The sequence below is a fragment of the Phyllostomus discolor genome, chromosome 13 (assembly GCF_004126475.2).
Source record: "Phyllostomus discolor isolate MPI-MPIP mPhyDis1 chromosome 13, mPhyDis1.pri.v3, whole genome shotgun sequence".
NCBI classification, from domain to species: Eukaryota; Metazoa; Chordata; class Mammalia; order Chiroptera; family Phyllostomidae; genus Phyllostomus; species Phyllostomus discolor.
The window spans coordinates 28,147,059-28,165,042 of NC_040915.2; the positions used below are offsets into that span (position 1 = coordinate 28,147,059).

Here is a 17,984-nt window from a genome sequence, read left to right on the forward strand (position 1 = left end):
TCTGGGGCAAGTGAAGACTTAAAAAGAAGTTGACAAAAATGGTATTTCTTCCCCTCCCCCCATTGGTACTTCCCACCCAATACACAATTCACTTTGAGAACCTCCAATGATGACAAAAGGAAAAGACTGAATGTAATTCTATTTTTGCTCATCAAATCGAACAATTGGTCTTTGCAAATCTCGGTAAACATGCAACACATTAAGGACTTCAAATTCTATTTTGTTTGTCTTCTCTGGGTCACTGCCCTTGAAATAAGAAAGAGCCAGATAAATAGACATCCACGGAAGAACAATGGAGATGCCTAGCCTTCTGTTTGCTTAAATAATAGCATATCAAGGGCCTTATCCTTTACTGGGGTACAAAGCACAAAAGAATAATTTAAATTTCCAATTTAACAAAAGAAAAGAGACCTACACCCCCACCACAGTTTATTTTCTGTCTCCGTGGTATCCTTCAATCTAGCAGAGCAAGAGAATTTGCGCTATTGGTTCATTGGTGCCGGAGGGTCTGGGATCCCGGATGCAGCCAGAGGGGAAGGTCTCCCAAGTCCCTGCACCACAGCCCTGGGAGGGGCAGGGAGACCTTGGGCACACATGCAGGAGAGTGAAGCGAAGGTGGAAGCTTGTGGAAGTTCCTACCCAACTGTCTTTTATTTTCTTAATGATTTGGAGAAGCAGAGTCAAGGGCTGAAAACGGGGATGGGGATTTGAGGTTTGCAGTGCTGGGAAAAGGCACGAAAGAATCACCTAGGAGGGTGGGATTGTGCACGGGCTAACGATTGGAGACGCTTGAGCCTCCTGGTTGACTTTCCAGGGACCCAGTTGGTGTGGCTATGTTTTTCTTCCCTTTAAACTCTCAGGGTGCAGAAGAGCAGGTAGAGACTTGGTTTTAACTGAGAAATGTGTGGTTTAGCCAAGAGAGTGTGACAAAGAGAGAAGGGGCCAGGGGGTTGGCCCAGAGGGAGTGGTAATAACTGTAAGGTTTTCTTAGACCCTGCTGAGGAAATAAGCAGCCAGTTAGCCATGGAAACAGGCAGATGAGCTTTATTGTGGAAGTTTGTGCTCCCGGGCCCTGGGGACGTTTTCCCTGCCCGGAGAAGGGGCTAAGAAAAGACCACGCACCAGAAGGGAAAGGCTGGGAGTTTTACATGGCTGGACTTCTCGCGGGAGCCAAGGATTGGGTCTTGGTGAACAAAGAAGCAACTTAGCATTGGTGGCTCCTAGTCTGATGTCAGTCACCTCTTCTGGGTCAGAGTTCATTTGCCATATTACTTGTAGTCCAAATGGTGGCCATATTTGTAGTCCAAAATGCTAAATTGTAACTAGATTCCCACTTGTCCTACCCTGCCCATCCTGACAATAACAATGGACCAAAACTCTTGAGCCTCTGGTCACTGTCTCTCTCCCTCTCCCCACATGCTGGCTTGGAGGGAGGGATGCTTGAGAGTGAGATTTCGGGGAGAAGCCCCTCCACTGCCCTTCTTGGGTGTTTGTGGCTGGAACGATGATGTGGACACAAAACCAGGTGAGCAGAACAAACAAACAACATGTGCGCGAGGGAGGTCATAGGTGACGCTCCGTGAACCAGCCAACTTGTTTACTTACCAGACAAAGACACAATGCATGTCTGAAGAATGGACAGCGACTGAGGGTGCTTATTAGTGAGGAATCTGATGAAGTGTGGGCTTAGGTAGAAATTAGTAACCGGCTTTGTTTCTGCCACCTTTTTGAGCCTGGGTCCCTTCATTCTAGTGGTAAGGGTGCCCCCCTCAGCCTCCGGGTGCGGGTGGGGCAGCTTTCACATGGCACATTTACCTCCTGCTTCCCGGGGGGCAGACAGACAGGTCAGAGTGTTCTCGCATGGCCGGTTTTTAAAGTCACTTTACCTGATGTTGCGGTTGCTAGTGCGGGACAGCCTGCCCTGGGCCTCGATGGTAACAACGAGGCCTAGGGCCTATGGCGGGGCCATGGGGGAGACTGGTGGAGCGGGTTGGAGAACAAGCTCATCGGATGCAAGAAAGTCAAGGAACCGAGGGAATAGGACATGGGAAGGGTCAGAAATGCAGATGCTCCGGACGCTGCTGATGCATGCACGTGGCATTGCTTACCATGCCCTTCCTCTGGTTTTCATACTTTCCGTAAACTGGCCGTGGCGGAGACTTGTTCAGATTGAGGCTTGATTTTTTGGGGGAAAGGGGTAAGGTAAACACCATAGATGTTCCTTTTAAATTTTGAATCACGTGACTATATTCACTATTAAAATAAATAAGCATAAAATTAAGAAAAAGTAGACGTTGAAATCACCAGAGGTTCTGAAGACAGAACTACAATCGGAGAGAGGAGAGACAGGCGCTAAATATTCCAGCAGGAAGCACGTGAGGCTGGGAGTGGGGCTGAAACGGGAGTGGCGGTTGGTGGTGAGATATGATAACACCAGACTAAAAGCTGCAGGCATTTTACAGGAGAAGGAAGGAGAATGTTCTGGAAGCGAGGAAGGATACTACCCTATGCCCAGGTCTGGTGGATGGGAGAGTGTACAGTCTTGACCCGATGGATCTTCAGGGAAAGTCCACTGTGGCCTAGGACAGATTACTTCATTTCTCTGACTCTCTTTGTCACCAGGATGGGAATAATAGTCCCTACCCTAAAGTTCCTGTGTGAACTAGGGGAGGTCCTGCAGTAATACACTCAGCGGTGACTGGTGGCAAGATGACTGTTCAATAAATATTAGCTGTTATTTTTATGGCGCATGACCTTGAAGGGCACACATGCTCTCCCATTAGTTCCTCTCTGGTTGGGCTGCACGTCAGAACCACCTGGAGCCCGTTTTTAAAAAACACGAAAGCACAGGTTCCACCCCCGGGGATTCTGATGGATATGGGGGGGCGGTGCGGCCTGGGTGTTTTCCTAAGCCCTGGGGCGGCGCTAATGTGCAGCGAAGGTGGAGTGTTACTGGTGCTCGAAGTGCTAGACCCTGAAACAGGAACACTAACCTCATCCAGGGATTAGTAAAAAATGCCACATTCCCCTGGTCGCCTGAATCAGAACCTTGGGTGAATCAGCAGCCTGTGTTTTAACAAGCTCCCCTGGTGATTCTAATGAGCACTCGAGTTTCACGAGTACTGATCTAGGGGCAGCAATTCCAGGTGGTCATCCCGTGGTCCCATCTGAACCGACGTGCAAATCAGGTCCGCCCTCCCCTCCTCCTCCACGTGCTCGGGGCCTGAGCTCGTGCTCACGCGCGTGCTCTCTCTCTCTTTTGTTTTCCCTTCAGGGGAGAATGGTGAGATTTAGGGTTATTTCTTGTTCTTTTGGATCACTTAATTTTGTATGTGCTCTGTTGTCTTTGTTCTGTTCCATTCTCCCAACAAAATGGAGGTGCCAGATACTGGTTAAATAGGACGGAACTGGGTCAGCTCCGGACCCCATGGAGACGCCCAGTGGTGGTGTTGTGATTAATGATAAATATATATTTGGTCCTTGTCCTCCTGACCAGCACAGGAACAAAACCCTGGAAATTCCCGAGATGAAAGCGATGAAGATGTCTTTTGTTGTGTTAATGAGTGACTTCTGAAAAGCATGTGATGGAGGAGGTTGATTGTCAGGAGGAGCAACGTGGATGAGAGGCTGGACCTTTCAGTCCACGGGGCTGGAGATCGATTTCAACCACCAAAGGCCAATGATTTAATCCATGAAGCCTAATGAAGCCTCCAGGAAAACCTGAAAGCACGGGTTTGAGAGGACTCCCGGTCGGCAAGCCGGGGGAGGTTCAGGTAGTTTTGTGCCCGGAGAGCGTGAAAGCTGTGTCCCTTCCATCTGGCTGTTCCTGAGTCACACCCTTTCACAGTGAACCTGCGGTCCTGTAAGTACAATGCTCCTCTGAGTTGTGCGTGTGTCGCTCTAAGTACATTGATTGAGTTTAAGGAGGAGGGCATTGTTACCTCTAACCTATAGTGGACAGTCGGAAAACCTGGCCTTGCAACTGGCATCTGAAGTGGGGACACGGGGTGGGACACCTCGTGGGCCTCAGCCTTTACCCTTGGAATCTGATGCTACCTCTGGGCACAATAGTGACACACTGAGCTGAATTTGTCCAATGTCCTGTGGGCAGGGGAGAATTACTTGGTGTGGGAAGGAATGCACTGCCCCCCCGCCATCCCAGAACATTGAAATCACAGCCAAGAATTTTATTTATCAGTGTTAAAAAAAAAGGTGGCTAACTGGGTCCGTCTGGGGTGGCCCAGCTGAAGGGTGATTTTTTTGGCCCTCGTTTTGCCCGTTTCACATCCTCCTCTTTCTGCACTCTTGTTTTCTGTGCCCTGCTCCTGCGAAAACCTGTTCTCAGGTTTGGATCCAGGCTCCGTCATGTGTAATTTAGCCTGAGTCATGTTTGCTGTGACCAGACTGGATGCCCCTGAGGAAAGGGGCCCTGTCTCCGTTGCTTGGTGTCCACATACTTCTCCAAGTCCAGATTCCTGCAGTGACGTGCCACTTGCATTTTTATTTAAGTGGCAGAGAGCTGACACAAATCGGCTTTGGCACCAGCATAACCTTGGGCAAGTCATGGCACTTTTTGGCACCTCAGTTTTTTTATGTATAAAATGGGCTTCATGATACTTTAATTTTAAAATGGTTTGCTGTAATTCTTAGTAAATATTTTATTGATTTTTTTTTTGAGAGAGGGGAAGGGAAGGAGAAGGAGAGGGAGAAAAACATCGGTGTGTGGTTGCCTTTTACACGCCCCCAACTGAGGACCTGGCCTACCTATAACCCAGGCATGTGCCTTGGCCAGGAATTGAACCGATGACCTTTTTTGGTTTATAGGCTGGTGCTAAATCCACTGAGCCACACCAGCCAGGGCTAATTTTTTTTTTAATGTAAAGAAACAAGTACAAGCCATTACAGAAAAACATGGGACGCTTCACGAATATACGTGTCATCTTTGCACAGGGCCCATGCTCATCTTCTCTGAATCATTCCCATTTTAGTCTTTGTGCTGTCGAAATGAGCACTGGGCTTGATGATATTTAACCTCACACTGTTGCGAAGGCTGTGTAAGATAATGCACGGCCAGGGCTTAGGTCAGCGCCCTACCTGGAATACAGTGAGCGCTCAGTGAGTGGCACGTGTGAGGGATTGCTGTTAAACTCCTTTCCATGCTATGGAAGGATAGGTTGTATCCCCTGGGCTGTTGGGGAGCTCTCAGGTCTAGTCAGCTTTCCCTGAGGTACAGCTTCCACTCCGACAGGGGACACCTCCTCCCGAGACCCCCTGCTCCAGCTCCTCCAGTTTCCCACGGCCTCGCCCACACCGCCTGGAGGACTTCCCAAATCTCCTCTTCAGGAAGTTTAATACCATGCAAAAGCCTCAGCCTATTTTAATTGAATTATTCCCTTCAATGTCAGGCTCAGAGAGCACCCGACGGGCTCTCAGCTCTGACTGAATGCATTAAAAAAGTCAAACAGTGCAGACCGGGGCCTAATCCTTGAGGGAGATGGAAGCAGAATCCCCTCGGCAGCCCTTTCATTTTCTTATGTTAGTTAATAAACATGCTCATAACATCTGCTTTAGCTTTCCTCCCCGAATGCTCTTCAGTTGCCTTAGTAAGAAAGAATAAAACTCAGACTATAGCAAGATGTTGGGGAAGAATTTGCCATCTTAATTTTCAGGGCTGGAAGGGATTTTTGACCTTACTTGGTCTAACCTGCGTAATTTACCTGGTGTGGGGCAGAGGTCTGGAGTAGGAGATGGCTTGGCCAAGGTCACGGAACTTAATCTCTAATGAACGCAGCTTCAAAAAGACATGTTCTTTGTCCTGGACAAGGTTTGGGAGCCACAGTGAGACATGGCAAGGGACATCCAAGCGAGGGGGCCAGGGTGGTGGGTAAGGGTGGCACTCTGGCCTCAGCCTCCCGGGGACCGAGTCTCGGTCCACCTCACACCATCTGCCCCTGGGCAAGTTACTTAACGTTGCTGGGGCTTCAGGGCCCTTATCCCAAGTTAGGGATGGTCATGGCACCTACTCAGAGTGCTGTTGAGCGGACTACAGTTCACCGAAAAGCTCAGCACTGCCCTGGGCACATAGTAAGTGCTCAATAAATTTTAGCTATTACTGTTACTGAAGAATTTTTTGAGAGGCTGTTGTTGGGATGGCAATGGGAAAGCCCTCAGTGTGAGGACCTGTGGCTGTGGTTGTGTGTTGCCCACAAATGACTGAATTTCTGGACCTGTAAAAAGAAAGCCCCAGATCTCCCTTATTTAAGGACAGACCTGTCTTCTAATGAAAGTAGAAGGGCAGGTGTCAAAGGTCGGTTCTACCAGAGAGCACTGGACACAGTACTGTCAGAGCCCCAGAGCACCAAACACAAGTGAATCTAAGTGCTTAAAAAATGTGGGAGCTCAGTGAAAGGAAGGTGCTATAACAATAATAAAGCTAATACTACCAAGTATATTAACATCCATTATCTTGTCTGATTCTCAAAATTATATGCGGTTATATGTTCTGTGGATGTTGTGCAGGGGGCCATCAAGAATACTACTGGATAAACAAATGAACAGTTGGATGGGCATTGTCTTCCCTTGAATGAGGAGATAGGGACTCAGCCTTGGCTGTGTAGCTAACCAGCCGGAAGCTGAAAGCAACACGACTCATTCTTCATGCTTTTCTAGGCTGGCCAGGTGCCTCTGCTGCTTTTGCCTGGACTCAAAACGCCAGATGTTGGTGGGTCACTTGGATTGGAAGGTAGGAGAAGGCCTCGCTTGTCTATTTGACAGTTGATGCTAGATGTAGGCCATGCCTTGTTGTTCCCCACGTGGCTTCTGCAGTGGGCTGGGTTAGCTCCCTTGCATGGTGGTCTCAGGGAAGCATTCCGAGATGCGGGAGAGAGAAGCCGTACGGCTTTGGGACTTACACGATGCTGTGTCCTCCACGTTCTATTAGTCAAAGCAAGTCACAAGCCCAGCCAAGATGTAAAGGTTGGAGAAGGTCCCTTGTTAACAGCAGAAGCTGTAAAGAATTTGTAGCTACATTTAGCTTATTAGGAGATCAACAAATACAATCCTTTACTAGCGTTTGGCCAAGGTTAAGTCAGGGCCATACTCAAACTTGGGTCCTGTGATTCCAGGGATTGTGACCTTTCTTCTATAGCAAGATCACTTTTGTTGCAAGAGTAAAGTAGTCCAGGATGAGGGGCAAAGGCTTTTCCACCCTTTGACACCATGGGACACGGGGCACCCGGCCAGTCTGTTAATGTCATAATCCTGCGACATTGTGATTTGGACGTAGCGCTGGTCTTTATTTATGCATGAAAATATTCATTGTTGTGGTTTCGTAACTCAGTGTACTCACTTTAAAATGCGAGCCTAATGATAGTTTTCCCTTCCAGGAGAACCAATGTGCCCATGTGCGGCTTAATTTAGGTTTCATCTTCTCAGCTGTTGGCAGAATCCAGGCCCAGGAATGTAAGCCCTTTACACATGCTGAGGTTTGAGTAGCAGCCGCGTGGCTCCCAAGCCTTTGGCTGAGGCTTGAGAAGATGAAACAAAGACTAAAAGCAAAAAAGGAGGTTAAATTTTCAAGTTAACAGGGGCTCCTTTAAAGCCTCAGAAGGACCAGAATAGTCTGTTGAATATAAAACCTGGAGGAGAATGTGCCTAAATAGCTCCCCGAACTGCAGTGATCTCTTCTGGGTAGCAGGAGAAGAAAGCGATTCAGAAAATGAGTGGCTGGTTTTCAGTGCTTGTGATGGCGCTCTTTAGAACTTGACCGTGGCCTGGAAATGTACTGAATGGCACTAAAAATCATTTCTTAGGGGAGAGAGTAGTAAAGAACCAGTATTTGGTCTCCCGTTCTTGCCTGCTAAGGAGAAGGGGAATCGCTTCCCAGCCACAGGCCTCTGTCGCGCAGAGACCCCTAGGAAGTGTGAGGAGAGGGTGCTGTGCTGGGGAAAGGGCCTGCGGCCACCCAGGGCACCTTTGGGGGCAGGGAGGTGCGGATGGCCAGGGAGGATTTTTGGGAATTTCAGAATCATTCTGTCGTTAGTTGTGGTGTGATTAACTCTCCTTTTGTGCATCTTCAAGACACCTTTTCTAAAGACTTTGTTCCTCTTGGAGGCTTTTGGAGAATGATTTGCATTTGAGTGTGATCATTGAGAACAGCCACAGCCAGGGGCTGGAAGACCTAGTTTTATTTGCGTTATGCTAGTTTTCGCCCAATAGTTTTCTCTTACATTTCCCAGGAGATTTTGACCTTTTTAACCATGAATCTTTTTCAGCTGGTGGGGGTTTTAATAATCTTACAGATTTTCATTTTCTTTTCTAATTAAGTTAACTTTGTTATCAGGGCACTTCACTAGCGGTGAGTCTATAAGGCCCGTGCTAAGTGTTCCCTGGGCCAGAAGAGCTTAAGATGTTGCTGACCCAACATCTTGGTTCTTGGTTCTAGCCTGGGTCGCGCTGAGCTGTGTGTTGGCATGCGGGCCTGCTTTCCCTGGCACAATTTTGCAAGTAATGTAGAAACCACGGTGGTGCCCCAGAGCCCCCCTGACATTGGAGCCAGCAGGCATTACAGTCATGGCCGTGTGTATTGCTTGGAGGATCTAGATGTTTGTTACTCATTATTACAGCCCATTGTCATTGTGTTCATTGCCAACGTTCTGCCCTTTCATGTTCTTTTTGTGGCTGTGGGAGAGGGCAGCTGAGTAGAAGGCGATTTGGATTAGGATGAGAAAAATAAGAGATTTCCCTGGAGTAGTCGTCAAAGCCAAAATGATGATAACGAGAGTGTATAGATCTATATGTACGAGTACATCCTCATGCTCACAGACATAGGTTCACTGACCCTCTTAGCAGCCTGAGGACGTAGGAGCGTCTACATTTCCCAGAGGCCGAGAGACATGAAACAAGATCATGTAACTGGTAGGTGGCAAAGCTAACATTTGAACCCCCATCTCTCGGCATCAATCCGTAAGCCCTGTGCTATATATAGTGTCCCTCCCAAATGACAGGAGGTCTGGGTTCTAATCCAAGCTGGTTGCTCTGGTACAAGTCAGTTCCTCTGCCCAGCTCTTCCTCTTTCCACGTGTAAAGGGAACCATGGACCTGATCTCCAAAGTCCATTGCAGCCGTGCGAGTCTGTGATTCCAGTCTTTGCAGACACTTCCTGCGTGCCAGCATGCTGACCTTGGGGTAGGAGGGGAGGCATTCCTGCCTCCTAGGTGGGCAGTGGAGTGGGTCTGACTCTAACAGGAGGGAGAAGTACAGGAGGGAAGAAGCTTATAATGTACTTGGTGCATAACAGGCAGAGGTGATGCTCAAAATAGTTAATAATTTGTTTGGTAATATAGACCAAAATATAAAATAATATGAAACTCCTTTTAGTCTATACACTACATATTTTTTAAAAAACTCTTTGGCAAATGATGTAAGTTGTAGTGTATATCATGGGTCAAATTATTCTAATTTCCAAATCAATTATTGAGTTGTAGGTTTTTTCCAGCTCTGTTGAGATCTAATTGACATAAAACATTGCGTAAGTTTAAGATGTACAAGGTGTTGACTTGCTTATCCTTCTATATGGTGAAGGATTCTCATAATAATGTTACCAATATCTCCATCACATCACGTAATTCCCATTTCTTTAAAAAAATATTTTATTTACTTTTAGAGAGAGAGGAAGGGAAGGAGAGAGAGAGAGAGAGAGAGAGAGGGAGAGAGAGAGAACAGCATGTGTAAGAGATATATCCTTTGGTTGGCTCTCAACATGCCCCAAACCAGGGACCTGGCCTGCAACCCAGGCATGTGCCCTGACCGGGAATCAACCTGGAGACCTTTGGTCATAGGTTGGCACTCAATCCACTGAGCCACACCAGCCAGGGAACCATTTCTTCTTTTGTGGTGAGAATACTTAAGATTTACTCTCAGGCAGCTTCCAAGTATGTACAAAAACAGTGTTATTAACTACAGTCACTATGCTGTACTCGGGTCCCCAGAACTTACTCATCTTATAACCGGAAGTTTGTGCTCTTGGGTTCTTATGCGCTCCTACAAATTTTATGACTTTTAGAAAAATTTCTGTGAAATTTTCAGTGGAATTTTGATAGGGATTGCACTGAACTGTAGACTGGGTAGTGTGGACATTTTACCATTAGTTAATTTTCCCAGTCCACGAGCACGGACTATCTATTTTTTGTTTCCCTTTCTTTCACCAGGGCCTCATGGTTTCCGGCGTGAGGATCTCTCACCTCCTTGCTTGAATTTACTCCCAAGCGTTCGGATTTTGGATGATACTCTAACAGATCGTTTTCTTAATTTCTCTTTATGGTAATTTATTTAGTGGATAGCAATGTACCTGAATTTAATATATTAATTTTGTATATTTCGACTTGACTGAATTTGTTGACTCTAACAGTGTTTTGAGCAGTCTTCAAGGTTTTTTTTTCTATGTAACATCATGTTCCCTGCATGTAGAGGCACTTCTTCCTTTCTGATTTGTATGCCTTTTATTTCTCTCGCTTGCATAGTTGCTCGCCCAGGACTTTCTACCGTGTGCTGAAAAGGAGTGCCGGGAGAGGGCATTCTTGCCTTGTTCTTGTTAGAGCAAAAGTGTTCAGCTCCTCACCACTGAGTATGGGGTTGGCTGTGGGCGTGTCGTATGTGGCCTTTATTATGTTGAGGCGCAGTGCCTCCATACCCAGTTAGTTGAGAGTTTTTATCACGAACACATGTTTGGATTTTGTCAAATGCTTTTTCTGCATCTATTGAGGATGGTCATGTGATGTTTCATCCCTAATTGGTTAATGTGGTGTATCATATGATCCTGCCTATGTTAAACCTCCCCTTGTATCTCTGGAATAAATTGTATTATTGACTTTGGTTTGCAATATTTTGTTGAAGATTCTTACATTTGTGTCATCTGGGATCTGAGCCTGTAATTTCCTTTCTTGTACTCTTCTTGTCTGGTTTTGGTATCAGGGTAATTGCTGGCTCTGTGAAGTGAGTTTGGAAGTGTTCTGTCCTCTTCGTTTTACATTTCATTGATGTTCTTTCAGTGCAGTTGCGTGGGCTGAATGATGCCCTTCGAACTATGATTTGACATGAGGCACTGCCTCAGCTTTTCAATGACTTCCCCAATAAATGGGTAGTCACTAGGATCCCCAGAGCCCTGTATTTCATCATAGCAGGGAGGCAGAGAGGACTGCTGCCCATGAATCGGGATGGGTGAGTGGCTGCCCTAACACTCAAAACAAATTTAGGCTCTGTGAGCAAGAAGAAAACACATGTTTGCTATTACAAGCTGAGTTTTGGAATGTTTTGTTTTGCAGCAGGGTTATTGCAGTAAAAGCTGTCTAACACACAGGAACAACTTGGTGCATACCAGTATAAGTAAGCACTGAGACTAGATGATGAAATATTTCTTGTTAGTCATTTTGGCTGCTGAGAAAGTGTTGGGGAGGAGGAGAGGACAGAAGAGGCAGGATTCCAGGGGCAGAGATATTCAAAGGTTACGAAGGGACAGCGATGGAGATCAAACTTGTTTGGAGGAAAAATAAAGCGCCAGCACCCAGGGAGAGGCCTCCTGGCTTTTTTGACATGTATTTTGTTCTTCTTTATAACTGGGCTTCAAGCCCTCTCTTGTAAACATCGTGTCACTGATAGGATGTCCCCTGGTCCTAGACCTGGAGGAAAATTTGGGGAAACATATCAATTCAATTCAACGTGCTTTTTCTTCCGACTGAGCTACCTCCTTTTTAAGAGGTGTCCTAATGAAATAATTGAGCAGGTGAGTCAGGTGATACAAGTAGTTTTTTTTCTTTACAATTTGAAATAGCTAGATATCCAAAATAAAGAATATTGGATAGCTTGGCTATTCAATAGTAGACCATTACTTAAAAAAATCCATACATACAATCAATAAGATATTATATAGCTTTGAAAATGAAATTGTAAAAGTGTATTTATTGACAAGATGTTTTTTTATAATGTATAAATGTGAACATGGACTTCATTGTGTGTTTGTGGGATTTTGATGACAAAATACTGGGTGCATGTGTATACACACATGTTATTGGAGACAAGTTTATTCATTAGGCTATTTTTTGGAGGCACAATTATGTCTTTAAATAAATATATTAGTTATGACGGGGGTATGAACCTTGGGTAATAAAAACAAATCCTAAGAACCCAAGTGGCTGCTAACTTGCCCTAGGTAGTTGAAGGAGTGTTTGGGAGGGAGGCAGGTTCCAAGAAGTCAGGATGTTGTGTATGTATGGGAAGGGAAGAGAAACTCTATTCTTCCTTGGCCTCCCCTACCCATCTGCCTCCCTGACTGTCCTCCTCCCCTGTCCCAGCACAGCCCCGGAGGGACTTTGAGGGAAGAGAGAGTCACCCTGGCTGAATCTCACCAAGCCTCTGGCGAGGAATCCAGTGAGCACGCTTCGAGGCCTGGCAGCCTGGAGGAGGGGGGAGAATGGGGAGTGGGGGCTGCCACATCCCCAAGGAACTCTTACCACGTGGAAGCTGGTGATAACCTGTTCTCACAGGCTTGATCCTAGCTTGCTGGTGAAATACAGCCCCTTTTCACAAGGTGACCCACTGGCCGACTCAAGTGGGAACGGGTGAAGGACTGAGGGCGGGGTTGTGGGCCAGACAGTCAGTTTGACTGGGCGAGGAAAGTCAGATTTCAGTCCCATTCATCAAAGGAAGTGATCTGTCTGGAGAAGCAATGGGGTCAACCATCTCGATGCTTGTCACTTGATTTGCTGCTTTGCCATCAGTGCTGAGTACTTGCAGGTGTTCGTGAGTGAGGCGTGGAGAGGCAGGTGATCAGAATAAAGGAGTGCCAGAATATTATTAATCCAAGGGAGATGATTAGGCAAAAAGCCAGTCTGTTGAAGGTGTGTAAAAAGACACAACTCTGGATTCTTTAATGAGAAGATGGAATTTACAGAAAAGGTTCTTAGAGAAATCTAGAAGCTTCCACTTAAGAGTCAGATGGTGACTAAGTACCATGGCTGTGGGGACATCTGAAAAGTGGGCCAAGGGCAGGAAGGCAGGGTGACAAAGAGCCCGAGGGTGACTGCCGCTGGGAGGTCCATGAACACCCCACACGGAGCTCCCAGAACGGATCCTGACATTTAAACATGCAGAGGACTGATGGGGCACAAATGTGTTTTAAACATGCATTGCTTTCCTGTAAGAACTATTTATCAGTGATTATACTGGGCTTACTCAGTTAGTGTTGGAAACTGGCCTGCAAATGTGAAAACACGTAACTGCATAGCCTTGGCTCTTTGGGACGTTCTAGAAGTCATCTACTCCTTCTCCCCTCGTGTGTGTGTAATGAAATGGGGCTCGGAGAGCCCGGCGCCGGGCCTGAGGTCACACGGCTGCTGGAAGATGGAATGAGGACGGGAACCCCAGCAGCGCGGTTCCCAGTCATGCAAGTTTCCATGCTCTTTATTATAAACTGTGCCTTGTATCTTGACAAAGGCCAGGCCCGTGTCTGAGTGAAACAGTGTTTTCTAGATTCATCAGAATCACCGCTGGGCGTTTGTCCAACGGGGACCTATCTGTCGGAGGCCCAGTCTGGAACCTCAGAGGCAGAATCCTGGGGTGTCAGAACAAAGCCTCAGGAGTGTGTATTTTCAGAAAACTTCCTAATGAATGTCTGGTGTCCTGCCCATTGTCCCTTGTCCAGGCCTGTGTAAGAACATGGTTTTAGGCATTGATTGGCAGAAGAGAGAGTTCTTTCTGGATGTCCACACAATTCCAGTTAGGGAAGACTTTTGCCTGAAGCCATGTGACTGAGTGACTTCCTGTGGGTCTCACGTGCTGTATGCCCTCATTAGAAATTCCCATTTGCCCTGGCCAAGTACTCAGGTGTTTAGAGTGTCATCCCAATATACCGAGGTTGTGGGTTTGATCTCCGATCAGGGCACACAGAAAAATCAACCAATGAGTGCATAAATAAGTGGAACAACAAGTTGACGTTTCTCTCTCCCTCCCTCTCTCCCTCCCTCATGCCTTCCTTCCTCTCTCTAAAATCAATAAAGTAAAAAAAATTTCCATGGGCCCATCCTTTGTACTGAGAGCAACAAACAATGAAAGTGCAGCATTAGCCATTGTCAGATCGGCTCCTGCAAGTATCTGTAGTCCAGAAAATCGCAGGATGAAGTCCTGTTCAGGCCACGTGAAACATTGATACCCTAGGCACCAGGCCATTGGCGTGTGTGCCCAGTGGTGAGTGTAAGTTATAAGTGGGGAGAGGAGGCAAGTCTAGGGCTGAGTCTCTCTTGCCCAGTGTGTTATCTGCGCTCCTAAAACAGTACCTGGCACATAGTAGATGCTCAGTAAATATTTGTGGACAGACCGAATGAAAGGGAGCTGCTTATTGGGTGCCAGCTTGAAATAGCTGTACTTAACGTTATCCTGAGTCACTATGTGTCCTGTTTCCAGAAGTGTGGTTGGATCTGAGTGTAGTTGGGACTCACCCAGCAAACCTCCGCAGGGCCTAATGTATGATGATAAATCATAACCCTCCCAGGTGCTCAGAATCAATTTCACACCTCATCTGTTATCATGAGCAGAATGTGTGAGAAAGTCCCCTCACCATGGTAATATATCAGCTCACAAAAATAAAAACGCCCGAAGATCAGAAACAGGAACACTGTTCTAGTCCATGGTGCTTAATCAGCTCCCCAGACATTGATGGATTTCAGGGGATATTTACATTTAAATCACGGCATCCGAATGTCTCAAGCAGAACCCAGAGTTATGGGCGGCACGGAGGCAATTTAAAAAAATCATTTCTTATTATCTGTAGTCAGAAACGAGGTCTCTCTTTGCAGAAGTATTCTGTAAAAAAAAAAAAATAAGAGAAAACTCAGGCCAGGGGAGTATCCAGAGCAGTGCTGGGCTGGCCACCGGCATCCTTACTGTGCCCATGATAGACATGGTCACCTCATCACGGTGTACTTCCAGTGCCTCCTGCAGTCCCGCTGCTTCTCACACCAAGGCTGTAAGAGGCCACTGCTTGTTGACCGGAGGTCTCATGTTGAACTGAAACTCACCGACCACCACTGCTCTGGAGCTTGTCTTTGGCTGTTATTGTTCTGGATAGCTAACGTCAGTAGGAATAAGAGGATGAAGGGGAAAGCCGATGAAATGCCATAGGTGTGGAAAGCACCTTGAGGGAGTGAGCTGGCGGACTCTCTTCTGGGCAGGGTACTAATACTCAAAGCCATTGGCAGAGAGGATTTCCTCAGTGGTAGTGTTTCACCGACTGAGGATTTAGGGCTGACGGCACAACGGCACCTTGGAGATAACGTAGGTGCTTGTGCCTCACTCAGGACTTACTGGACCAGAACCGCTGGGTTGGGAGCCAAGAATACTGCACTGGGACAAGGATCCCAGTGTGCCTCAGTCCCTCTAAAGGTGGAGAACCATGGCCCTATGGAGACCCGGGTTCTTGTCCCAGCTGTGCCATTCGCTTGCTGTGTGAATGTGGGCACCTCCCTTACCAGCTTCCGTATATGAAGGAGGAACAGTTACATCTGTGCCATCTACCTCATAGGGCAGCTGTGACAGTCATTTGAGATGAGACACCCGAGGACGCTTTGACAAGGAATGTGCTGTATGCATGGACCGTACTGCTGTCCACCTGGGGAACCTGAGGAGTTGGCGGCTTGGGGTGGACTTCTGAAAGGTGATTCCAGGATAAGACAACTATGGGGCATTTACACAATGGAAAACCGCTCAGCCATAAAAGAGAAGAAAATTTTACCTTTCGTGACAGTGTGGATGGATCTGGAAGACATTGTGCTAAGTGAAATAAGCCCATCAGAAAAAGACAAATGCCATGTGATTTCACTCATCTGTGGAATCTAATGAACACACTGAACTGACAAGCAAAATAGAGACAGACATAGAGAATAGGCTGACAGCTGTGGGGAGTGGTAGGAGGTGGAGGGACTGAACAAAAAGGAAACAGGACTCATGGACATGGACAACAGGTGGTGATTGCTGGGGGGAGGGGGGTGGAAGGGGCCTAACTGGTAGTAGAAAAAACACAATTAAAAAAAGTTGATTTTAACGTTATCAGGAGTCAGTGATCTGCTAAAAACTGGAATGACATAAGAGAACGACAATAACTCTGCTGATGAGACCAGAGCAGGAGTCACCAACCATGGGTGCCAGCTGGAATCACCTGGGGAAAATCTAGAACTATAGGCGCACCTTGTTTTATTGTGCTTCGCTTTATTGTGCTTCACAGATGTGTGGTTTTTTTTTTTTTTTTTTTTTTTTTTTTTTTTTTTACAAATGGTGGCCAGGAAAATGATGACTCACTTTATTGTGATATGGCTTTACTGCGTTGCCTGGAGCTGAACCCTCGATGTCTCTGAGGTGTGCCTGGATGGAAGCCAGGGCCCCATCCAAGAGAGAGTTAAACAGAGTTAAACAGAGTCCAGAGACTGGGCTCGGGCCCTGGGGGCTCTCCTCAGAGCTACACTGGTTTCCGGCCTTCTCAATAAACGGCCCCTCTGTCTGTCCCTTGAGCCTGTGGGCATCCCAGTATTCTCCCAGCACCTTTCCTTTTATGTAAGTGACTCAGTCTCACATCTGTTGCTCGTGACCTAAAAACCTTAACTGACGTCTCATTAGCTGACTAACCTCCAGAGCTGGGGACTGTGGCTGTTGTGATTCACCTGGCAGGCACGATTTCTGACACACAGTGCAGATGAACGAGAGTGGCTTAAATGAACAGACAGCCACTGGGACAGACTGGATCTCAGTTTCCTGGAAGCACGAAGGTGATGCCCTGAAAAGCTGCTGGCCTGCATGGGTGGACACGCAGCGAGTGGTTGGGGTGGCTGTTTTGAACACTGTGGAGATACAAAGGGAGGGAAGACTCAAACGAGTTCACGGTAAATAAAATTCTATAAATAATGAAATAAAAGTAACTTTTTCTTGGAACATAGCTACCATCCTTCATTTACGTGGTGCTGTGCTGGCAGAGGCAAGGAGCAGCAACAGAGACGGTTCGGCCTGAGAAGGCCAAAATATTCACTCTCCGGCTCTGTACAGGCAACATTTGCTGGCTGCTGGTCTAATGGGTTGCATGGTGTGGATTGGATACATGCACGGGTGCTGGACATCTTCCTTTCGCTCCTCCAGGTCAACTTTCCACCCCTTCCACCCTGCTCTGTACCCAGGAGGGGCTGGTCTGTACTCCAGGGTCAATGGCAGCTGAGCTTGATGTGTGGTCCTAGGGTCAGCATCTCACCAGCATCACTCGTTATCTGGAAAAGCCTTACTCTCGGCCCAGGCCAACTGGATCACAAACTTTGGGTGTAGGGCCAGGGATTTCTGTTTTGTCAGTTCTCAGGCGGCCCTGATGTCTGTTAAAGTACGAGAACCACTGGTCTACGGCACTGAGTGCCCTTGTCCTTAAGCTCCTGGCACATGCTAAAACGAGAGACCGAACAGTGGCTGCCTCCTGTTAGCCTGACCTCCCCCTTCCCCAAAGCCTCACTGCCTTCCACCCTATCTACAGCCTTAGGTGAAAAACCATAAATAATGATTCTTCCTGAAATGGCCTCCTTCCTGCCTTTTGCATTTGCGCCCCGCTGGCTTGTTAATTTCGGTTTGGGAGCCGGAGACCTAGTGACCACTGCTATCACGCAGGGCTCCGTGGCTGTTCAATAAATGCTAATAAACCATCATCTGCAGTCTTAATAATTGCTGCCGCTCAAACCAAAACGCAAGGGCACAGCTTACTTTGGTCTGAATAGGACTTGAAAGGGCTGAAAGAACAGGTCTGGAGCGCACAGTGGAAATGCCAGTTGAATGCTAATGGCAGTGGCACTGCTGGGCTGCGGAAGGTGCGGCGGTTCAGCCACAAGCGCCAGGGCAGGAATCGAAGGCAGACAAGGCGCTCCTGTCTGCGGAACCCGAGAGCGTGGCTTCAAACAGCGTCCAGGGAGCCT

General features: G+C 47.2%; 1 non-coding gene across 1 annotated transcript; it reads right to left on the bottom strand.

Moving 5' to 3' along the window:
- Positions 1–4,905: 4,905 nt before the first annotated feature.
- LOC114510530 lies at positions 4,906–5,012 on the bottom strand. The gene has a single exon (XR_003685690.1). It is a non-coding gene; the product is annotated as a U6 spliceosomal RNA (small nuclear RNA).
- Positions 5,013–17,984: the final 12,972 nt, after the last annotated feature.